The sequence below is a fragment of the Macrobrachium rosenbergii genome, chromosome 17 (genome assembly GCF_040412425.1).
Source record: "Macrobrachium rosenbergii isolate ZJJX-2024 chromosome 17, ASM4041242v1, whole genome shotgun sequence".
Taxonomy (NCBI): domain Eukaryota; kingdom Metazoa; phylum Arthropoda; class Malacostraca; order Decapoda; family Palaemonidae; genus Macrobrachium; species Macrobrachium rosenbergii.
Window position 1 is genome coordinate 31,078,265 of NC_089757.1, and position 26,307 is coordinate 31,104,571.

At 36.2% G+C, this 26,307-nt stretch overlaps 1 long non-coding RNA gene across 1 annotated transcript in view; it reads left to right on the forward strand.

The window, feature by feature from the left end:
* Positions 1–4,256: 4,256 nt before the first annotated feature.
* Positions 4,257–26,307, forward strand: part of LOC136847596 (uncharacterized) — an 811,533-nt gene continuing 789,482 nt past the window's right edge. Inside the window, exon 1 of the long non-coding RNA XR_010855782.1 lies at positions 4,257–4,347. This is a non-coding gene — a long non-coding RNA (uncharacterized lncRNA). The remainder of the gene's footprint in view (positions 4,348–26,307) is intronic.

Consider the following 26,307-nt stretch of genomic DNA (forward strand, 5'->3'; position numbering starts at 1 on the left):
GTATCTTGATCAAGTTAGCACTGGTCTTATTCTTCTACCATTCGTAGCCGGGTCGACTAGCAGGCGGCAGGCCGTGACTGAAACTTGGACCTAGCTAAGGCAAGTCAAGTACCTTACCACTAAGCTACGGAGCACACGCTCTGTGTATATATATATATATATATATATATATATATATATATATATATATATATATATATATATATATATATATGTACACACACACATATATATGTAATGTACATTCAGCTATAATCATTTAACTCTTGTACCCTGTTTCCTCCACCAGAGTCCTTTATATTTCATCACTACTTTTATCAATCATTTTTAATCTGAAATATTTTCAGGTGATTTTTTTATTTTCTCACTTTCATTTTGCTCTTATTAATTATTCTTGCTTCTTATCTCCTTCGTCGACAGTCCTTCCTTTTACTTAGGTCCTACGTCCTATAGCCGTGTATTCTTTGTTTCTTATTTTTCTCTTCTTCTCACGTTTTAAAATCTTATGCTGGACTATATCCCCTTTAAATTTCCTTCCACACCGCCGTCTTTCTTCTCAATACCTATCCTGTCTATCCTTTTTTATTTTATCTTACTCCTTTTTCTGGCATCTTTATCCTTTCATCTGATCTTCGTCCCATTTGTCTCTCTCCTGTATCCTTGTCCCCTCCTCTTGAGTCCTTGTGCTTTTGATTTTTTTATCCCTGGGTTTTATTGGCTATCTCGAGTCTTTTAAAATTCACTTATTCAGGATAACCCGTGGCTCCCTGTCTCCTAACCTTCCCCCCGCGTCCCCCGACCCTTCTCTCTCGTTCCTTGGGTCCCTCCCTCCCCCTCCTGGTCCCACCTATTAGAGTCTCCACATGGGGCTCGTTGAAGATACCGAGGCTAATTACCCCCGCTCGGCTTCGGCTAAAAAAATTATTTAGTCTTTGTACCATCGCGATCATCAGCTGTTTGTCCTTCTTGAGATTAGATTTTTTTTCACTGGAAAGTCGATATTGAGCTCAGGTCTCCTAAGAAGTTCTTATCTCCTGCCAGAACCGATCTCGGAAGCTGCTGCTCCCTGCCCAAGGGGTAGGAGGGGTAGGAGGATATGACAACTTGCCGGCGGGGGAGTTGTCAGCGGTCATCTCGCTGCATATTTGTGTGTCCGCCAGCGTGCCTTAATGATTGGCCGTGTGGGCATTAAATGGGTTAGCGGCCTCAGAAAACCGCCTGTCCAGTCGATGATCGCCGCTGATATCGTGGGGGGTGGGGGGAAATATACAGTCGCCGAATTATCATGCACATCTGAGGTATTATGTTAACATGAAAATGACTCGGGCCTCGCTGGATTTTGTAATACGGCCGTCTATTCCTCGGGGGAGAGACGGAAATTTGTGAGGCGAAAGTGTTTGCAGGAGGGTCGTAATTCTGCACGGCGCGCCGGATTTCGGTTTCAAGTGGGTCCATTATAGGTAACTGATTCTCCTTCGTCTCGGCCCGGTCGAAGAATGCATCGGCGGAGGGAGATGGTTTTGGGTAAACACGCCATCTCCATCACGGTTTAACTGCACCCATTGCATATATCATGCCACATATCGGCAATAAACATTTTAATTGCGGCATTTGTCAGGCTTTTGGCCGGCCCCCTAGCCAAATGAAGACTTAGTTTCTCCAGAACGTGTGTAGGAGAAGGGTGTGTGTGTGTGGATGGGATTTTGTGTGTGGATGGGACATTGTGTGTGTATTCGGGTATTTTGGGGAGGGAGCCTTCGACCCCCTCCCATTGACAGTTGGGGGGTGGGGGGGCGAAAGTGCCTGGCCGTAGACACGCGGAATATGCTTCTTGTGAATTATTCATAGAAAATGGGATTGACAGAAGACGCCTCGACAGTATATTGATTTATTATCCGTACAGCTTCTTCTGAGTGATTTTAACTGAATCTTGTATATGTATATATATATATATATATATATATATATATATATATATATATATATATATATATATATATATATATATATATATATATATATATATATATATATCTATAAACGCAATATCTTTCTAGTAATTGACATTAATTGTATTCACCCCTAAAAGCTTGTGTTTAGTTCGAGTGCTTGAAAAAAAAAAAGGAATACATTACTTTCCAATTTTAAACCAGAATGGTGAGTTTATTGTTCTGTACGTAAGTCTTAGACATTAATTTATAAATGCATGCAGGCGACTTTTTTGTTTTTGTTAAATAAATAGCGATAATTTTTATTGCCCAAGTTTTATTTTAGATGTGAATGGAAATGATAGAGCTGACGGATTATTTCCGTTAAATTTCTTTGTTTACCCTGTTGCGTAAATCGTTTATTTTTATTATTATTATTATTATTATTATTATTATTATTATTATTATTATTATTATTAATCAGTTTTGATTAATTATAATAATAATAATAATAATAATAATAATAATAATTGATAAATTTCTATGGGATTTATTTAATTGCCATATGGATCAATTCAGTATCATGACAAGACTTTCTAAAATACTTTGTTTATTCCTTTGTACAAATTATTATTATTATTATTATTATTATTATTATTATTATTATTATTATTATTATTATTATTAAATTTTTAATTGGATTTTTCTAATTGTTATATAAGTTAATTCAGCATCCTTACAAGATTCCTTAATGTACTTTGTTTACTTTATTTCGTAAATTATTATTATTATTATTATTATTATTTGATTAATTTTGATGCCATTTATCTCATTTTTATATAAACTATTTCAGTAAAATTACCGAATATACTTTGTTTATTCTCTTGTGCAAATTATTATTGTTATTATTATTATTATTATTTTATTATTATTATTATTATTATTATTATTATTATTATTATTATTATTATTATTATTATTAATGAAATATGATGGGATTTATAATATTATTTTTTATATAGAAATTCATTATCCTTACAAGGATTTTTATTATTATTATTATTATTATTATTATTATTATTATTATTATTATTATTATTATTATTATTATTATTATTATTATTATTATTCCTGAAGCCTATTTTTAGAATTTAACTGACACGTGAAAAACTCGACCCGTTCAACATATCACTCACGCTCCCTCCCTCCCCCGTCGTCATATGACGGTACACGTTTGATACGACGGAGAGTTTGTACAGGTGGCGTGATTCACTCCCACAACAATGTTAGATTTGCAAACTGTGTGTGAGGATGTTAGAAAAAAGAGCAAAGATAAACATTGTCAGATTTGTGTGCGTGTGTGTGTGTGTGTGTGTGTGTGTGTGTGTGTGTGTTTGGGCTGATGAAGCATGTCGGTTTAATTTTTTTTATGACGATAGAATCGCCCTGGTTTTTCATTTTCTTACTCTGTGTCATGTTTGTTTTAGCATTGTTTATCATTGTTTTTTTTTACTGGTGCTTGGTGCTGTACTCCATTATTTGTGCGGAAATGTTCTTTTACTTGTGTGAACTTTTTCTTTTTCGATCGAAAGTACCAAAATATTTCTAAGAGAAAATTTTCTCGTTTATTTTTTCAGACACTAGAATCGTCGAGGTTTTTAATTTTCGTGTTCTGTTGTCATGTTTGTTTTAGCATTGTTTTAGCAGTTTTTTTTAAGTGTTTGTTTTTATCAGTGCTTGATGCGGCACTCCATTATTTGAGTGAAAATGTTTTTTCATTTGTGTGAGATTTTTTTTGTCTGCAAAAAGTACCAGAATAAATCTCACAAAAAAAAAATCGCTTTTATTTTTTTTTAAAGCGATTTTCCATGATCAAACATTGCCACTCCTTGAAAGTTTTAATGGCAAATTGAACTTTTATAAACACTGCTTGTCTGTAAACGCTTAGGAATTCAGCATTAGCCTAAACCGTTGGGAATTTCAGCATTAGTCTAAACTACTGGGAATTTCAGCATTAGTCTAAACAATTGGGAATTTCACAATTAATCCTCAATATTTGATATTGGTAAAATTACTGACTTCTTCCTCCAGCTTATCTGTTGTCAGTTATTACTGTGGTTCCTATTTCATATCATGAATATTATCCAATATTTGATGGCTGTTTAAAATGTTCAAATAGTAAAATACCATTTAATTACAATATCATATCTTCAGTTCTTACTACATGGAATATTCACTTGATAATTATGGTAATTCTTTATTGAGCTATTTTCAGATTGATTACATTTAGGGTTCTTACTTTAACGATAAATCCTAAATGTAATTTTCTTTCCTTTTCAGGATTATATACCGCTTATGGATTATACTTTTTGCACCGGAACAACGATTTGCATAGAGCGTTTCGACGCGGGATTAACCGGTGAGTATATAGAAAAATTATTATTATTATTATAAATATTATTTACAATTACCAAAAGTGGTATTTATTTTTCTGTAGTTGTAGTCTTTTTATAATTGCCGTGTGGAATTTTCTCCATTGCTTTCGGAATTCTGTTTGTAATGTTGAAGTATACGGTGTCACTTCGCAAACTGATAAGAGGTTGTATCGTTAAAAATTCTCTCTCTCTTTCTCTTTCTCTCTCTCTCTCTCTCTCTCTCTCTCTCTCTCTCTCTCTCTCTCTCTCTCTCTCTCTCTCTCTCTCTCTCTATGTTTTTAAACCTTTTTCTTAAAAGGTTGTGTGGTCACTGAGCACATGCAAAAAAAGAAAGTTTTTCATTTTAACATTCTTGATCATTAAATGGTGAAGACAATTTCTAAAAAATAATTAAAAATGGTGAATACATTTTTTTTTTTTAAATAATTAATCATATAATGTTTTCGTCCGTACACACACCTTTGCAACCGTGACCTTGTTTACAATGAACGTGTTTGCATGTGGGAGGACGCGGGCACAACGCCTAAATTCCCGGAAGTCCAAGCATTGCTTGGAGCGATGCAAGCTTTCGGTTTTCAAATGTCGAGATTATCGGCGGATAAGTCGAGTATTGTGTCGACCGTTTATTCTTTTTGCTCGTGCTTGCAATTCTTGCTTGTCATTTGACTGCATTCTGATCGCCGTGTCAGTGCTTTTGCTTCAACCCGCTGTGCTTGGGAGGAGGAACATTTCACACGGCGGATGCTATTTAATGCCACACAAAGTAGATGGCTTAATTGCATTCTCTCCGTTCCTGGCGTTTGCGGTCCGCTCTTGCTCTCTCTCCATAAAGTCCGTCATTTGTGAGAGAGAGAGAGAGAGAGAGAGAGAGAGAGAGAGAGAGAGAGAGAGAGAGAGAGAGGACTCTGTGAATGTTTGTGATTGTTTATGAATGTTTTTCTGCCAGTGAATTTCTGTTATGAATTGGTGCTCATGGGAAAGTATCGTTTATTCCCTGGATAGAAAATTATTATTATTATTATTATTATTATTATTATTATTATTATTATTATTATTATTATTATTATTATTATTATTATTATTGTAGTAACTGCACCAGCTTCATTCAGTTTATAAAGAGTATTTTATTACTGTTTTCTGTGTTAAAAAATGATTATCAAAAAGTCTGTAAAGACTCTGTATAAATTGAATGCAACTGTTGCATTTATTACTTTCCACTCTTCTTGTCATTATTATTATTATTATTATTATTATTATTATTATTATTATTATTATTATTATTATTATTATTATTATTATTATTATTATTATTATTATTATTGTGTAGAACTCTCAATGTCGAGGTCCAATTATAATATATACTGGTAGAATGTGAGACTTTATACCATTGATATATTACTGTGGACCTTATACAAAATTATTATTATTATTATTATTATTATTATTATTATTATTATTATTATTATTATTATTATTATTATTGTGTAGAACTCTCAATGTCGAGAACAAGAGTGATTTTGTATAAGGTCCACCATAATATATCACTGGTAGAATGTGAGACTTTATACCATTGATATATTACTGTGGACCTTATACAAAATTATTATTATTATTATTATTATTATTATTATTATTATTATTATTATTATTATTATTATAATTATTATTATTATTATTATTATTATTTTTATTATTTTTATTATTATTTAAACCCTCAGCTGTTCTGGAACAGGCAGGCAAAAAAATTAAACATGTTAATTAAACAGTAATAAATAAAAAATAATTCCAATGAAATAACAACCTAAGGTTTGCTTAGCAGTGAAAACGGGGGGAAATCCTCTTCAGGAAATTAAATCCCTCGTCAGGTGGGAGGCGAAATGACTCATCTTGAACCCGTAGAGTTTATTTAACTAACCCGGCGGCCAGGTGGTGTGAAGGTCGGTTGCCAAAGGGTTGGGTCACGTTTTAGTGCCATTAAATCGTTGCTTTTATTTTGTGTTATTGTTGGCACTGACTGACGCTTGTGTATATGTGTATTTATATATATATACAGTATATATATATATATTACTGTATATATACGCGCACACATATATATACATATATAACTGAATCACAAAGATATGGGATATAATGAATGTATATATAAAGACAAGAGCCACGAACAGAAAAAAGAAACACGGAGTGGTTTCTAGGCCTTTCGACTAACTGTTCTTGCAACGACTCCATATGTTTCACTTTTCCTTTTGTGGCCATTGCCTTTATATATATATATATTATATATATATATATATATATATATATATATATATATATATATATATATATATATATATATATATATATATATATATATATATATATATATATATATATATATATACATAGGTTGATTTTCTGACGTATACATGATTGTTTTTGCTGTCGACCATAATACTAACATTCCAGTAAGGAATACTTTATTGTCCTAATTCAGTATGCTTTAAACGATTTGTATTTATAACGTCTGTATGTCAGTATCATTTTTTTTTTTATTTGAGAAACGCCAGACGCATATTCCGCTCAAATCGTCTGTAAAGGTATTCGACAGAACAGTGTACACCAGATTTGAAAAAAAAAAAAAAAAAAACAGTATTTATGACTCAGACCAGTCTGTCATGTTAGTCATTTTCATTGAGAGAGAGAGAGATTTAGAGATTTCTTCTTGGTTCTTCCGAGAGAGAGAGAGAGAGAGAGAGAGAGAGAGAGAGAGATTTAATAAGATTTCTCCTGGCTGAGAGAGAGAGAGAGAGAGAGAGAGAGAGAGAGAGTCAGATTTAATAAGATTTCTCCTTGGCTCTTCCGTGACGACAAATAATTAAATATGAGAAAGGTAGCTCAGGTGTTGTTAAATGTAAATTTAATTGTACTGTGGTGCAGTCAACAAGTGTTAGTACGATAGTATTAATTATCGCCACAGGTGCTTTATGGGAAATGCTGTTTATGTACATTCGCATTTTTGTCCTACCGTTAACGACGATGGGATTGTGATTATTTTCAATATCTTGATTACCACATGGAAACAGTTCTGAAATGTAATTCTGTCGGAATTATATTATGAATATCCTCCTTACTAATATGGCTCTTCCATTTGACATGACGACCACATTTTGAAAGAGTTGGGTAAGACGATTTCCAAGGGGCAATAATGATATGATTATTTTTTCTATAATGAACCACATGAGAATCTTCTTATAATTACAGTAATGACACGAGAATGCCTTCGTAATAAAGGTCATTAAATCATTATCCTCTTGTGGAAGAGCAGCTGGAGGGGAGTCATTTCTTAATAAGTGTATTTCAGTCAACATTCATCCATTGAATGTATGGACACTGAAAAAATTATTTTAAGTCCTTTCAATCGGTTCATTACCATACCATATTTGTTTAGATTTTCAGGTGTGGGCAACGCCCAGACACGAAGGGAAAAAAAACTGTTTTAGTGACCACAACAAAAGATGGTGGTTTTTTTTTTTTTTTATGCTACACCATTCATGTTCCCGTTAATGAGTAACTGCTGAGAATGTGTTTAAGTGCCCCTAAACTAAATGACCGTCATTATGTTGTTGGTAATCACTTCCCCCTTGCGTGAATAATTACTCCCTTATGTCATTAACAGCACAGAAACAGCCCAATTAATGGAAAAGAGCGTAATTGCCTTCCTGGTCAAGTTCTGGATCATGCTTTTGAATTTAAAAAGCGCCCACATATGCTTGTTAGTTGCTTTTACGTTGAGCTGCCATTATGTAGATAGGGTCAAGTTGCTTGTCACCGTTTTAGGGGTAGGGGCGTGGAATTGACAACTTCATTGTTTGCTTAAAAATAGGAGGGTAACCTAATAATAATAATAATAATAATAATAATAATAATAATAATAATAATAATAATAATAATAAATACTTTATAAAAATCTCGTAGTCATATAAGTCACTAAAATGGTGAAAAAATCCCCACTGATGTAAGTGAAAATATTTACTTTTAAAAATACGTTGTTCATATATTTTTTTATATATATATTTCCACTTACATCAGTGTGGATCTTTTCATCATTTTAGTGACTCGGCTGATTATAAGATTATTATTATTATTATTGCGTAGTAAAAATCCACAATTATATAGTAAATATATTACTATGTAAAATATGTACAAATAAACCAAAGACTTTCGAACACTTGAACGGTGTTCCTCATCAGTGCTAATTTTACTACACAGATTGTTTTTCACGAAATTGTGAATCTATTATTATTATTATTATTATTATTATTATTATTATTATTATTATTATTATTATTATTATTATTATTATTATGAGTAATTTTTTCAAACCTACGTCCAATGTTGTGTGTTGGTTATAAAGTAGTGATAACAATAAAAAGAAGAATAGTAATTGTGAAAATCTGTATCTCAGAGAGAGAGAGAGAGAGAGAGAGAGAGAGAGAGAAATAGCTTACCTGTCAGTGGACTTAATAATATAACAAATTCCCTTCAATCCAAACCCCATAAACGGGTATGGGAATTGGAATGAAAATCCCCTGATTTTAAAACACTGCCACAAGGAATGTTAAACGAGATCCCCACAAAGGTAAAAAGCCTTAGGTTGGCTGGTTTAGATTAAGTTGCTATATTTCAGCAGGTGACCATTTTCCGTCTTTGCGATGTCGTGGATCGGAGATACGAGAATGAGATCATTTGATTGATATATCAAAGGATCAATTTGCGGTTTTAGTTTTCTGTAAAAGGAAACTATTTTGCCGGCTTTGTTTGTCCGTCTTCACTTTATTCTGTCCGCCCTCAGATCTTAAAACCTACTGCGGCTAGAGGGCTACAAATTGGTATGTTAATCGTCCACCAACCGATCATCAAGCATTGCAAAACGCAGCCGTCTAGTCTCAGTAGTTTTTATTTTATTTAAGGTTTAAGTTAGCTATAATGGTGCATCTGGCATGGATATAAGATAGGCTACCACCGGGCCGTGGTTAAAGTTTCATAGGCCGCGGCTCATACAGCATTATGCAGAGACTACCGAAAGATAGATCTATTATCGGTGACCTTGATTGTACGCTGTAGCGGCTGTACAGAAAACTCGATTGCGCCGAAGAATTTTCGGCGCATTTTTTACTTATGTGAAGTGGAATTGATAACAAAATGACTTGCGAGATGGAGAGCACAAGGCAATGATGCAATTTTTGGAATTTCCGCAGAGATGAATTTAGCTGAAAATGAGACAACACTAGGCTGTTCTATAATGGAATGAGGAGACAAAGCCTGGTGGTGGGGAATCGAAAGCCATAGTATATGTAAAGGAAGAAAAACGACCTGACTGAATTTGGTCACTGCAGACATGTTAATGTAGCTGTTTGCCCTTCGTATGGATTTTGTAATAAAAAAAAGTAGTTGGAATTGAAGGGAACATTTAGATTAGATAACGACAGAAGCTTGGCAGACTTAGATTACGCAAATGATGTTGTTTTAATAGAAAAAGATTTACAAAGCTTGCGTAACAGAATGTGGCATATATCTAGAGACACGGGACTCTAAAATAAATGTAAGAAAAATAGCAGATGTGAGGAGATATATGCACAAATGCATGAAATATCGTTAGATAATTGAAGCTGAACCTTTCAGATATATAGGACACCTTGAGTTGGAGTTTAGGAGGCAAATTAAACAATGCTCAGGCTGAATGGAATCTGATAATCAAATAGGCTTAAATTACATATGAAAGGAAGGTTACAAGTTTGTAGTACGATCTGTATTGCTATACGGACATGAATCACGGTAGTGGTCTTAAGATGAAAGGCTTATAGCCATGTGTAATTAAAAATTTATTTATTATTATATACAATTTTCTCTCTGATAAAATGAGGTAAAACTCAAGTGTGCCTGATGAAGTCAGGTAGCCATTTGGAAGCCGCGCAATACGTGCTGCCTTAATTTTATTATGAATAATGGCCACCACAGGTGTTCTCAGTACACTGTAAGCTCATTAACATTGGTAAAGAAAAAACCTCAGCCCACAGACTACAATATTTGTATTTAAAGTCTAATCACCACTGTCAATTTTAAAAAGTCTGGTCACTATTGTTTCAATTTTAAAATATCTAATCAACAACCTGTCTTTTTGAAACAGCCTAACCACCAAACTGTCAGTTTTAAAAATTCCAACTACTCTGTTAAATTTAAAAAGTCTAACTACAATTCTTGTCAAGTTCACAAACCAGATTTTTTTTAAGTCTTAACCACCACTGTCAGTTCTAAAAAGTCCTACCACCACTGCCAAATTTAAAAAGTTTAACCATAACTCTGTCAAGTTCACAGACCAGAATTTTTTTTTTAATTCTGACCACCACTGTCAGTTTTAAAAAGTCTACCCACATTGTGTCAGTTTTGAAAAGACTAACCACCACTCTGTCAGTTTTAAAAAGTCTAACCCAACTCTGTCAAGTTCACAGACCAGATTTTTTTTTTAAGTCTAACAACCTCTCTGTCAAGTTTAAAAAGTCTAACCGCCCCTCTGTCAACTTTAAAAATCCTAATCTCCTCTCTGTCAAGTTCACAAACCAGAATTTTTTTTGTAAAGTCTAACCAAATCACCACCGTCAATTTTCGCTCCTCTCCTCCACCCGTCTACGGAATCCTCGATTATCCGCTTCAGGTATCTTCGGCGCCCTTTCCGTCTCACCTGCTGCTTCTGTCTGTCTGTCTGTCTGTCTGTCTGTATCCCTACATTTTTCTTCCTTCTCGGATGACCAGTCATGGCGGAGACGAGCGATTATTCCAGGGCGTGTGTGGTTTACCACCCCGTCCATCCATCATTGATGAGAGCTCCAAATGAGAGGGTGAGGACCGACTCCATAAGAAACATTTGGCTTCATTAGGAACTATTCAGGAAAGCCAAATATTCTCCGCTCTCTCTCTCTCTCTCTCTCTCTCTCTCTCTCTCTCTCTCTCTCTCTCTCTCTCTCTCTCTCTCTCTCTCTCACCATGTTGTGGTGATTGTGTCGAGTAGGACAAAATAAAAATGTTTGTGCTTTTAGTGAGGAGGCATGTTTTGTCTTGTTTCTTAATTATTTTTATTCTTACGCCCTGTTTGGTGCAGAATTAGAGCGCGAGGGAACACACACACACACACACACACACACACACACAGTGAGAGAGAGAGAGAGAGAGAGAGAGAGTTCCATAGCAAAATCAGTGATGCATATTCTTTTACAATTGCATATGTGCTATTAATCAATAGTTAATTTCATATTGAGATTTGTATGGTTATTAAAAAAGTGTAAGCACACACACACACACACATAGAGAGAGAGAGAGAGAGAGAGAGAGAGAGAGGAAATTCCGAAGTTCCATAGCAAAATCAGTGATGCATTTTCTTTTACAGTTGCATATGTAGTATTAATCAACAGTTAATTTTATATTGAGATTTGTATATTTATTAAAAAAGTGTAAGCAGAGAGACAGGAAATTTCGAAGTTCCATAGCAAATTCAGTAATGCATATTCTTTTACAATTGCATATGAAGTATTAATCAACGGCTAATTTTGTAATTGAGAATTGTATGGTTATTCAAAAAGTGTAAGTACTAAATGGGTCAAAAAAATGATCAATGTGAAACCGTTGGAATAGTCGATTAAAATGAAATATTTGTGGAATTATCCGTAGACTTTTTATCCCATTAATGCTTTTTATAATCGGTAATTAAGCTGATTGTGAGTGCAACATTGTTTTTTATCCTTCTCCTTCACACCTGTCGTTCGGTTTAATAGGTTTTTAATTGTTTTCGTTATCATTGGGTCTCACCTTTGAAATTCCCCGAGATTTCTGTACTTTTGTAACATAATTTTGTCCGTTTTCTGTTGGTGATTGCTTTCTTCTATGTTGACAAGTTTGCTGATATAAATAAATAGATAAATAAATAAATAAACAAATAAATATATAAATATACACACACGCACACACACACACACACACACACACACACACACATATATATATATATATATATATATATATATATATATATATATATATATAGTTAGTTATATTTTCCAACCAGAAACTGCCAGCAGATTCATGTCTACGAATATTGTTTTCCGCCCATGACAAATCTAGTTTATGTTAGTAAGTTTATACATGTAATTTCTGCCCGCTTGGAATTTTAAGGCAAATTTTAGTATAAATATTTATTTAATAAAAAAAAATTAAAATGATAAATTCTTTTGCAGTTCAAACGGGAAGCGGGTAAAAGGTTTGAAGGTCTGTAGCATACCTGCATAAAGAACAACTCTGAGGGGTCTATTTTAAACACCGGCGTTTGAAATCTAATGCTTGGGTAGAAACCGCTATCCTTCATCTTCATATGTTGCCTTGGAATCTGCTGCAAGCTTATTTTCTGCTATTTTGTTATTCAGTCCTTTTCTTCGTTAAGGGACGAATTGCCTGATTATCCCTGGTCATTCAGATTCTCCTTATTATATTGAGCCACACCTGACCAATATTTATTTATATATACACGTATTATCAGTATCTTTTATTCCATAGAATGAAATTAATTTTAGTGGTGCTTTTATTTTATTTGAAATTATGATTGCCTAATATTTACTTTGCAATTTTTAAATCATGTTATCAAGAGTAACAAAAACTGATTACACTGTAAAGCTTGAATGACAATTGTGGCATGTTCCAGTGTTTGAGAACCTGACCGCGTTATTTGAGAGACGGGGCGATACAAACTAGTTTCAGTCATGCAAACAAGAGCAGTCAGAGAGAGAGAGAGAGAGAGAGAGAGAGAGAGAGAGAGAGAGAGAGAGAGAGAGAGAGAGAGAGAGAGAGAGTGTAAGGGCGCTTACAGTTTATCATGCTTTCTAGATGAGAGAGATAGAGATAGAAAAAGAACAAGAAGGGGAGAGGATGGGTATATCATATCTTCTGCACGAGAGAGAGAGAGAGAGAGAGAGAGAGAGAGAGAGAGAGAGAGAGAGAGAGAGAGAGAGAGAGAGAGAGGGCAAGGACGTTTACAGTATATCATGCCTTCTAGATGAGAGAGAGAGAGAGAGAGAGAGAGAGAGAGAGAGAGAGAGAGAGAGAGAGAGAGAGAGCAAAGAGGGTAAGGGTGTGTATATCATGCCTTCTGGACGAGAGAGAGAGAGAGAGAGAGAGAGAGAGAGAGAGAGAGAGAGAGAGAGAGAGAAGGGGAGGCAGTTAGAAGGGAGAGAACTGGTTTCAGGTGCAGTAATTAGACTACGAAAAGAAAAAAAAACTATGAATTCTGTGTACTTGCTATTATTATTCGAACAATTGTCCAGATTTTATAGAAATGAATGAAAGATACACTTTGAAGTGAAGAAGTACTAGGCTGAAGCAGTAACATAGAGGTTATGTGGTGGTTTAAAAGAACGTATTTTTGTGTTTTAATCGAAAACCATTTTTCTTTTATAAAAAAGAAAAATTATTAAGCGGCCTTCAGTGTGAATCATAGAATGAATGGTAATGCCTTGATTATAGCACCCAAAGGACGGCTTCAGTGCACCTCACAGGGTGCACTATAGGCATTACTAAAGGTTCTTTGCTGCGCCCCTACGGCCCCTAGCTGCAACCCCTTTCATTCCTTTTATTGTACCTCCATTCATATTATCTTTCTTCCATCTTGCTATCCATCCTCTCCTAACAGTTATTTCATAGTGCAGCTGCAAGGCTTTCCTCCTGTTACACCTTTCAAACCTACCTACTCTCAATTTCCTTTCCAGAGCTGAATGACCTCACAGGTCCCAGTGGTTGGCCATTGGCCTAAACTCTACATTCCATTCCAAAGGACGACTTTTAAGTCCATTTTATACTAACAGAAGACAAAGTGGTGAGGCATTATCGTGCCAACCATGATAGTCATCCATGAAAGTGGCGATGACTTTTGACATTTTTAAAAATTGTCGTCAGGGGAAGAAACCCCTTAATAACTAGTAAGTGGTACAAATTCTCATATGTTAGATTGCATTTGTTGTGAGTGTATGCCTTTCAAAATGCTACACAAACATCCGTATCCGTATTTTGAGGCATGCAGTGCTTGCATGCAAGGAAACAACTGATATATCAGTGACGTAAGAACAGCAGCTTTATTTTCTAAGCAATTTTTAAGTCTCAGTCACGTAACAGTTGCTGATATAATTTAGTAAACTGGCCGAAAGATTTCCCCAGTCATATTAGGTCTAATATCCGATTCCAGGACAACCCAGTTGATTACAATTGACATTGAGGACAAAAGCATTGTACTGGGATAAAAAAAAAGGGGCGGGGTTGGTTACTACTCCGAGTTTCTAGTACTAAACATGGTGGAAGCTCCTTGGGACGCCGTGTTTAGTACTAGCCCCTCGGGGATCAAAGTATTATTATACACCCATTTCTATATTGTTTGATGCATAGATAACAAGCCAAAGAGCACTAGCACCTCGAAGTAGGTGATGGGTAGATAAACCAAAGAGTACTAGCACCTCGGAGTAGTAACACATAGATAAGAAGCCAAAGAGTACTAGCATCTCGGAGTAGGTGACACGTAGTTAACAAGCCAAAGAGTACTGGCACATAGGAGTAGGTGACGCGTATATAACAAGCCAGAGAGTACTAGCACCTTGCAGTAGGTGACACGTAGATAACAAGCTAGAGAGTACTAGCACCTCGGAGTAGGTGACGCGTAGATAACAAGACAAAGTAGCACCAAAACTTGCCCCTCTCAAATGACCAGACTGATCGGAAATTAATGGAAAACGAAAAACAGTGAAACTGGCGATAATGTCCTAATCGAAACACCCGTTAGTGAAGCCATCCAGTGCAGTTGTTACATAAGACAAATGGTCAGTTTTGTATAACAGGTTGAAAGAAGAGGGTTCGATATCGCGAGCGTAGTAAACACATGAATTAAGATATTAGTTTTACTTCTGATCTGTTAACGCAGTGATTCACTTACAAAATTAATTGTAATGAGGGAATTTTAGCATCTAACTAGTAACTTTTGTGATGTCAACGCAAGAGCAGCGCCCAGTGAGCTTATCAGTGGACGCTTGTTAATAGATTAGCCAGTTTAGAAGTTCTATTTCAGAGAGGAAACCAGTAATCTTGCTCATTATTGGGCAGTGTTGATATAATTTATTAATCGTGTGTTCTCCGCCCGTGAAATCCAAGATATTTTAATAAATCTGAGTTGTTTTATTTGAAAATATCCTGACATGTTAATTTATAAGTAGTAGTACCGTAAACATCCAAATATCCATTCCTATCTTAGTTACAATCAAGGATCTTTGTACCAGAATCTCGATTCCAGCTTATGCAAATCTCGGTCAGCAATCTGCGCGATTTGCCTTTTAGTAAAACTTTTTTTTTACCTGACCAGGAAGGCTACTGTTTCGACCAAGAAACTTTTGTTGTTGTTTTTAACCAGACCAAGAAAGTTATATTGAAGCCTTTATCAAAGATCTGACAGTGCAGTGCATGGTTTTTGTTGAATGCTCTTGTTGCGAAGACACTCTTGACTTACAATGCACGGCCATTAGGCGAGGCCCTGTTCTTGCGTCAGATACCTCACAGTCTGCGCCGAGGTATTTTTGACAAGTTGAGCGTGCATTCTTCACTTGGTGAGTGGCAAGGTGCAGGGCCATGCAAATAAGCAGTCAGTCAGGTTGGCAAGCACCAAAAGAAAAAAAAAAAGCCTATCTGAGCTACTTCATATAAGAACCGGTCTGACGATTAATCGGCTCTGGTAGAAGGTGCTGATTTGCTCATTTCTGCACAGTCGGGGCTTTTGATGCTGAATTTCAGAAATGCTGACTTTTTTCATATTTTTAGCCCCCTGACCCCATCTTCATTTCGGTTAACTTCTAGACTAGTATGTTTACAGCAATTATAGGGGGAGGGAAACTCTCTCTCTCTCTCTCTCTCTCTCTCTCTCTCTCTCTCTCTCTCTCTCTCAGCTCCTTGTTGTAACCCACTTCCACGTGCCGCGACTAGACGAAAAAAAGAATGTGTTTAAGACCATTCTCCTCTGAAGTTGTCAGACGACCTTTTATCAGAAGATATAAATCAACATTCAAGGTCATCTCGGTGGAAATGGTTGTGTCGATTTTTTTATTTATTTTTTTTTTCTTGGTGGTCTTCAACCAGTTCTTTTCGCTTTCAGCCGACTAGTGCGAAATCATACAGCTGTTACTTGGCTTCACTCTCTTGTGTTCGTTCGGTATGTTCTTCCCTTGCCACCTGCCAAATGACCTCACAAAAGGAAATGTCAGAAGTAGAAATTTTTGTTATTTAGAAAAAAAAAATTATCTAAAATTAAGTGTAAATTATTTAGCATTTCTCGGGTCGAACAATTTGACAAATCGCCGCAGCGTGACAATTTCCTGTTTTCCCTCTTTTTAAACTTGCTAATTAGGATTTGCAGTCCTTCGTCATGGATCATTACATGCCTTCGGTAATGAGAAGAGTGCTTGGCTCGCTGAAGGATGTCCAGAAAACGAACTCACGTACGCAAGCACGCAAGCTCGCAAAAGCTGGCATTCTTCCATGTTTTATATCTGGCCTGCAAAATACGACTTCCCTGTTTGTCATTCATTAATGATTTCAAAGGGTCAGTGGAAAATGCTGTCTTTTTTGTGAAGTAAGCATAGCTAATAGTAGAATAACATTACGTACAAAGGCTGCGGAAGGTTGTTACCTCATTGCAATGCTGTCTAGACTTCGTTTGCCTTGACATGCAATACTGCCTCTTTCAATCTTCTTTAAAAGGAAATTGCATAAACATCTGTCTTTCTTTAAAAGGAAATTGCATAAACATGTCTTTCTTTAAAAGGAAATTGCATAAACATGTCTTTCTTTAAAAGGAAATTGCATAAACACTTGTCTTTCTTTAAAATGAAATTGCATAAACATCTGTCTTTGTTTAAAAGGAAATTGCATAAACATCTGTCTCTCTTTAAAAGGAAATTGCATAAACATCTGTCTTTCTTTAAAAGGAAATTGCACAAACATCTCTCTTTCTTTAAAAGGAAATTGCATAAACACCTGTCTTTCTTTAAAATGAAATTGCATAAACATCTGCCTTTCTTATTGTAGGAAGATGGAAAATATTGAATTATTTGAATACTGTCGACAAACTCTAGTTACTGAAGATGTGTCAAAACAAACATTAATTTTAGCACTTCCAATCGCCTCAAATATTCCTAGCTTTTGACAGCCTAATAGGAAAACAAACCGACTTGCTTTTGTTTCTGTAACATCAGGTATTAATTTTGCCTTTTTTAGGTGGAAAGTGCTAAACGTGTTCTTCTACGGCACTGGAAAGTATCGTTTATGCCAAACTGTTCAGAGAGTGGGAAACAATTAGCGTGTAAATTTCTTTCCCACGGTGAAACCATTTGGTTTCACAAAACGGGGGGTCCGTTTTTACCTTCTTTAATACTAGACGATTTTATTATAAGCCTATGCATACACGGGCATGTTTGGGTGTTCATGGTGGGTAAATGTATTTTGTAACTGCTCAGCTATACAGTCACAAATATCCCATATTATCATTTAGTGGTCCCCACCCCCCATATAGAATGAAGGGAGGTTCGCCCCTATATGCCATCTGGAGACATTTATAGCTCTCAAACTTGATATGAACAATGTGCGTGTTTGTTTATTTGTGAATATGTGTGTGTGTGTTTGTTTATTGTGTGTGACGACTTTCAGAAGCGTAGATTGGTCACATATTGAGGTTGCTTGTGGATCTAGGTAAAAAACCCGTTTGCTAAGGTCAAGGTAATTCATAATGAAAACGCATAGCTTCTACGTGGTCTTTACCTGTTTGCGAGTAAATGTGATGCCTGCTTGTATTAAAAGTTGATTAATCAGCTGTTTCGGGCAATATTGATTATTATTATTGTTATTATTATTATTATTATTATTATTATTATTATTATTATTATTATTATTGAGGTTGCTCAGTTTGCAATAATGATAAAAATGCAAGACCCACTTTACACTAGTGGACGTGTTCCATTAAAAGCTGAAGTGAAAGCTACATTCTCATCCTTGTTTTACTGAAGTGGGTGCTTGCTCAGCAAAGTGCGTCAGTGATTTAGCAAAAAATTCGTGTACCACTCTCTGCTCTCTTAGAATATTCGTTTCAACATCTGTTCGTGAAAATAACTCATGCATTTTATTACAGATTGTAAAGAGCTCGTGAGAGTTCGTGCCTTATCAGCAGTTTAGGAAAGAGTGCATTAGTAATGCAATGCACAAGAGAAAGGGATTCGAGTGGATTTTTCCTGAAGAAGTCTAAATTCTGCTTTCAAGAAATGATTTGACATTTAAAGGAGTCATCTGTTCCATCTAAAAGCTCTGGTCATTTAATAGAATGATTATGATCATGACAATTTTTTTTGTACATAAATCAGAATCCTTAAGAATTGATTTTACCATTTTTAGTTTTCTGAAAAGAAAACTATTGTGCCGACCTTGTCTGTCCGTCCGCACTTTATTCTGTCCTCACTTTTTCTCTCCGCTCTCAGATCTTAAAGACTGCTGAGGCTAGAGGGCTGCAAATTGGTATGTTGATCATCCACCCTCCAATCATCAAGCGTACCAAATTACAGCCCTTTAGCCTCAGTAGTTTTTATTTTATTTAAGGTTAAATTTAACCATAATCGTGCTTCTGGCAACGATATAGGATAGCCACCACCTGGCCATTGTTAAAGTTTCATGGGCCGCGGCTCATACAGCATTATACCGAGACCACCGAAAGATGAATCTATTTTCGGTGGCCTTGACTATACGCTGTAGTAGCTGTACAGAAAACTCGATTGCGCCGAAGAAACTTCGGCGCATTTTTTACTTGTTTAATGTTGAAAATCGTGCGAAATTAATACGTCTCTCTAATTTTTCTTAAACTGATTTTTTTTTTTGTAAAACAAACACATTTTATGTGATTGTTTTTTTTTATTTTTTACTTTGAGAATAGGATTGTGCAACTTTTGGCCAAATCTTATTCCTTGGAAATTCACGAAAGGAAACCACTCGGCTTTTTATTAGGAACATTTGCCTGTAACCCACTTCACCAAGTACTTGAGAAATGTCTCACTTGGAAGATTTCAGCCCTTTTTTTTCATTAAAGAGAGAGAGAGAGAGAGAGAGAGAGAGAGAGAGAGAGAGATTTTTTCAAGTTTTAAACCATCGTTTCGAGGAGAGATCCTGGAGGGGGAGGAGGTTGAAAAGGTTGGGGAAAGGTGTAGGGGTGGGTGGGCTGGGGGAGTTTGTGGAGTGAGGAAACTGAGAATTAAAATTCGTGATCGTTACCCGGTGGAACTTGTGGAGCTGCTTAATGTTACGCCACGTTCTCTCTCTCTCTCTCTCTCTCTCTCTCTCTCTCTCTCTCTCTCTCTCTCTCTCTCTCTCTCAGCCTTCTACATTATCATTTTCCATCCACTTCTCCATCATTCCCATTCTCCATCTCGTTACGTCCTCCTTCCCTCCTTCTTGTTCTCTTTTCCCTCTTCATTATCCTCGTTGCGGTGGTTGGAAGAACCCCCTTGACTTTAATTCTTTCTTCGTGTCGTGCAGAAGAGCAGAGGAAAGAGAAGCGGGGCCGGGGGGATGGAGTGAGTGTATTATGGTAGCGGAAAGGATAAGGGGAAGGGGGCGATTGATGGGGCGAGTAGGGGGGAGGGGGGGATGGGAAGAGAAGTGTGCGAGGGGGTGCTGATTGCAGCTTCACTAACCTACACACTCGGGTGATTTTGCAAAACATCCTGCTGGGAGTGACCAGGATTATATGGCTGCCTGCCTCAACTTCTCCTCCTCCTCCTCCTCCTCCTCCTCCTCCTCCTCCTCCTCCTCCTCGGGTTTCTTATGTTACTCGCTCGTCGTCTTTATTTTTAGACTCTTTTGTTATTTTCATTTTTATGTCTGGAGTCAACAACAGCAGCAGAAGCAGAAGCAGGGAGTTGATGGAATGGCATCTTCTTGTTTTCTGCTTCGTTATGCTGCCAGAAAGGTTTTGCTCTGAGCGAGATGAGAGAACTCGCCGCGGCTCAAGGTGTCTCGTGATTGGGTTTTTTTTTTTTTCCTCCATTGTGCATTTGTTCTCCTTTTTAGCCCCGTTGTGTTTTTATGGCCTCGCTGACACTCCCGAGGGCATTGGGAATGTTCATCCGAGTTCTTTTCTCTTAAATATAATTTGCACGCGTCGTCCTGACAGGGTTTATAAGGAAACTAGAACCTAAGAATGGTGGGTGTTGTATACCTTGCATCTAAAGGAGAATGGGAGGTACCTGATTAATGGATTCAAGTTGAGCTTTAAAATTATACATAATTTTAGGGAGCTTCGTTCTTAATCTAATAATAGACTAATGTTTCATTACCTTAGCTTGGTGTGTAACAGTGTGTAGGAGAATGACAGTATATGATTTATATTGTTGCCAAAAATTTGTAATGACTAATAGGAAAGCAAATTCTTAATTGCTCTTTCTCATCAGACCCTTCTGTATCAAAGCCGTTCCAGAGCTTGGCTAGAATTCCTTTACTTGGCCAGAGTTGTATTTTTAGTTTTCTGTAAAAGAAAACGGTTGAGATGGCTTTGTCTGTCAGTCCGAAATTTTTCTGTCCGCCCTCAGATCTTAAAAACTACTGAGGCTAGAGGGCTGCAAATTGGGATGTTGATCATCCACCCTCCAATCATCAAACATACCAGATTGCAGCCCTCTAGCCTCAGTAGTTTTTTATTTTATTTAAGGTTAAAGTTAGTCATGATCGTGCGTCTGGCACCGCTGTAGGTTTTAACAACACAGGCCACCACCGGGCCGTGGCTGAAAGTTTCATGGGCCGCGCTGAGAGTTTCATAGGGCGTGGTTGAGAGTTTCATACAGCTTTATACGCTGTACAGAAAACTCGATTTCCTTTACTAAAAAATTCTGTAGTGAAGTTCTTGTGTAAATAATGACTCGTCTTTGATGATGGCATCCAGTCTCTAGTTCTGAGACCTTTGAACATTCACAGTCATTTCCTCGTGACCTTGTGACCTTTTGTGAGGTCTTGTACATGATGGGGTAACATCTAAGAAAAAAAAACATAAACTCTATACCCCGTAGGGGGGGTGGTGCCGTCAGTACACCTCACGCGGTGCACTGTAGGCATTACTTAAAGTTCTTTGCAGCGTCCCTTCGGTCCCTAGCTGTAACTCCTTTCATTCCTTATACTGTACCTCCATTCATATTTTGTCTTCCATCTTACTTTCCATCCTCCTCTAACAATTGTTTCATAGTGCAACTGCGAGATTTTCCTCCTGTTACACATTTTAAACCTCTGGCCCTCAATTTTCCTTCCAGCGCTGAATGACCTCATAGGTCCCAGTGCTTGGCCTATGGTTAAAGTGTATATTCTATCTATCTATCTATCTATCTATAAACGCTATAAATACCTCGGTGTTCTCTTTTATATATGTATATGTGCATATTGAATATGTCAGTCCCGGCTTTGCAATATCGTGTATTTTCTGCCTTTTTTCTTTACCATATATTAGAACGAGAAGCATTGTCATTGTCAAAGGTAATATATATACTGTATATATATATATATATATATATATATATATATATATATATATATATATATATATATATATATATACATATATACATATATATATATATATATATATATATATATATATATATATATATATATATATATATATATATATATATATATATATATATATATATATATATATCAGTCGTCAGAGTTTTTAGCTAATTACTGTTTTTGGGGCCCAGGAACTATATTCACCATTTGCACGATCTTTCTTTTTTTGTAACTTTTCCTTCATCATCGGATGGTAATGTTTGGTTATCTCACAGTGATATTAAAAACGAGATTTTTTTTTTTTTTTTAAGGACACGAGGGGAACTGGGTGAGCGTGCGCTCTGCAACTGCTTTATCAACAATTTTCTGAAACAGCCAAACTTCCAGATAAGAGATTTGGGCTTCTTCCCCCGTAGCTCCCTGGAAAGTGCTTTTGAATCCAGTTCCACGCTGGCGGAGGGCATCTGTTTGATTTTGTTCATTCCCGTGTTCATATTTTTCTCCGTCGGAATATGATATTAAGCAGCACTTTATAATGCGTAGGTTCTGCTTGCTCGTGTTCTAGAATACCCAAGGAGCTTTTTGTGAGATTTGCAGGATATATAGGAGTGTGTTCTAATTACTGTTGTCTCTGTGACTTTCATAAGATTTATATGATTATATCCTATGTACACTTTCTCTCCATGACTTTTCGTAAGCTTTATGGGAGTGTATTGCATAGTTATCTCTTCCCATGACTTTTCATAAGATTTATAAGAGTTCATTCATTCTACAGTTGTCTCTTCCTGTAGACATTTCGTAAGATTTATAGAAGCACATTCTATCTCCACGACGTTTCGTAATGTTTATAGGAGTGAATTCTATCTGCAGTTGTCTCTCTTCAGTTTTCAGCTTGAAGTCCTTTGTAGGAGACTTTTTAAATAAAAATTTAATTTCTCTTTTGAAATTATAAATTAATTTCTCTTGAAATTAAAAACTAATTTCTCTTTTGAAATTAAAAATTAATTTCTCTTTTGATATTAGAAATTGATTTTCTTTTGGAATTAAAAACTAATTTCTCTTGAAATTAAAAGTTATGTATACCTTTTGAAATGAAAAATCAATTTCTCTTTTGAAATTAAAAATTTTCTTTTGAAATTAAAATTTTCTCTTGGAATTAAAAATCAATCTCGCTTTGAAATTAAAAATTTAATCTCTTTTGAAATTAAAAATTTAATCTCTCTTTTGAAATTGAATATTAATTTCTCTTTTGAAATTAAAAAATAATCTCTCTTTTGAAACTGAACATTAGTTTCTCTTTTGAAATTAAAAATTATTGGACACCCACAATAAGAAAAATTGTTTACATCCTGAATCGAAAAATCAGTGAACTTAACCTTCAAAGGTCATTTACACCCAAAAGAACTTTACAAAGGGGCGCATGGAATACCCAAAGAGCATAACAATACCAGCATTGGTAAGAAGGTGCATTTCTGAGGCGTGCATATGGAGGAAGAATTATGCAGGTGAGCTTTTTTTTTTTATTCACCTCTCCTCGAGGAGAGAATGGAGAAGCCTACGTAAGGAGCCTTCTTTTATTTTTTTTTTCTTCTTTTTTTTGTCTTCCTTCCTTCCTTCTTTCTTTCTTTCTTCTTCTGCCCTCCACCCTATACGTATCCTTGCGGCCTCGACTATAAATGACCGTATTAGGCGGTCCGCCATCCTTAGCTTACATGATAAAACTTACCCAAAGTTTATTTTACGGTCTTTGAGGCTTACGGGGAATAAACTCTTCAAGTGCAAAAATTAAGGCTTATTTGTATTCACGAGGTAACCCGCAGTCGAATTTTGCTGAATGCGGACGTGTCTGGGTACAAGTGGTCTGGATTTGTGCACCGCGTAATTGCTGTAGACATTTCACTGAAGGGGGTGTAGCTACGTATCGAGGGGGCCTCTCGGACGATGGGGTGTTTCAGGATATGGGTATCAGTTTTAGGGGGTTGTGGGTGGGGGGTCTTCGCTCCCCTCTCCCTCTCCCTCTCTCCTAACCCCGTTTCCCTTCACCGCCCCCTAATGTTGTGACTGACAAATGAACTTTCTCCATGTCTGGGACAAGGATTATAATTATGTAATTTTCTTTTCGAGATTACTGCCCCTCTCTCTCTCTCTCTCTCTCTCTCTCTCTCTCTCTCTCTCTCTCTCTCTCTATCCTTGGCAAACAGCAATATCTTGGACGCGGGCGTGAATACGATACCTGGCGAGAAGCGCCGCCTTCCCGAAATGAGGAGTATAAAACCCGTAGATTTATTCACATTACCTGTGAAGGCAGTACGATCTCTTATAATCACAGACTTCAACTGAAATTAAGGGACAATTGCTATGCCTATATATTTGTGTGAACGAATATATATTCTACATATAATGCGAACCTTTTATCAGAATTTTTCAATAAGGTGATACTTTAATGAGAATATTACAATAAAATGTAGATAGGTATTTGATAGAAACTTTGTGTTTGTAGATACGTATGTGTGTGTGTACAAATATACGCACATATGATGAAACACTTTTATTAGAGTATTACAATAAAATGTAAGCAGGTATTTGACAGAAAATTTGTATGTGTGTGTGTGTTTGTAGACACTGGCTTCTGTACGCGTTTTTTGAGTTTTGTTTTTGTGTATAGGTGCATAAAATATATATATATATATATATATATATATATATATATATATATATATATATATATATATATATATATATATATATATATATGAGAATCTTAGGCACTGTATTTGCACAAATATAGTCTTTATTCAGTCTTGAGCAAAAATTAAGAGAAAGAAATCCTTCCTTGAAGTGGAAACTCCGGTTGTGCAGTTGGAGGAGAGAGGAACCTCGACGCAGGATTATTGCCAATGTTGACTTTTTAGTTGGATCATTTCTTTTTTTACGCCAGATGAGTTAGTTAATTAAATGCAGGAAAAGGGCTCCGTTAACCTCCCTGGACGGGATCCTGCCGTCTTCTTACAAAAGCTGGCACGGCGCCGAAAAAAGGAGAAAATAAACTTTGTTAATGCCGTCGACTTTCTTTTGCTCTCTCTCTCTCTCTCTCTCTCTCTCTCTCTCTCTCTCTCTCTCTCTCTCTCTCTCTCTCTCTCTCCGGCGTTTATTGTTTGAAATATTCTATATATTTGTCGTATTTAATTTAGCTCTGTTAAAGCCTTCAACTCTCTCTCTCTCTCTCTCTCTCTCTGTCCTGTGTTTATTGTTTGAAATAATTTTTCTCTCATATTTGTTTTATTTTGCCATCAATTTTTTTACTCTTTCATATTTAATTTGACTTTAAGCCATCAACTCTCTCTCTCTCTCTCTCTCTCTCTCTCTCTCGGTGTATGTGTTCTGCGTTTATTATTTGAAATATTTTTTCTGTCGTATTAATTATGGGCACTTGAGAAATTTCGACCCATTGGAAACTCCTGAGTTAAAGATTCCGATAGTAATTATAAATAATGCTAATTATAAATAATTTTATGGAAAATTAACAAATAAATAATCTTTCGATAGCAATATCAACAGTAGAAAATAACAATAAAGTGATATCTCTCTAACAGTATAAACAGTAAAGACCTTAAGACTCATTTTCGGAATAAGAGTTCAAGTAAAATACCACACCCCCTCCCCCCTTCCCATCCCCCCCTCCCCGCCACCAATTTCGTTTTGACCAGAAACTGAGCGATGGAAGAGGAGGGGGGGGGGGAGGAGGAGGGGGAAGGTTTTGGGATAAATAGGCACAAATATACACACTACACCGGTGCCAAGTGACAAGAGAGGTGGTTTTCCATTACTAATCTGATTTACAGTCCATCTGGAGCTCTTGAAAACCAGGAGGCCACTTGAGATTAAAACTGCTCGCCTTATTCCTCTCTTCTCCTTTTTCTTTTTGCTCTTTCTTCTTTTTCTTCTTCTTCCTCTTCTTCTTCTTCATCTTCTTCTTCTTCCTCAGGTTTTCAGGCCTCAGGTTACCATGCACCCCTCCGGCGGCGTTTTCGTCCAGTGTTTACTTTCTCTCTCTCTCTCTCTCTCTCTCTCTCTCTCTCTCTCTCTCTCTCTCTCTCTCTCTCTCTCTCTCTCACTGACCTCCCTTAAATATTCTCCTTTCCCTTATCATACGCCCCTCCAGCGGAGTTTTCATTCAGTGTTTAATGCCCCCACCACCCCCTCCTGCCTGCCTGCCTCTCTCTCTCTCTCTCTCTCTCTCTCTCTCTCTCTCTCTCTCTCTCTCTCTTTCTCGCTGTTTCACTGACCTCTCAAGATTTATT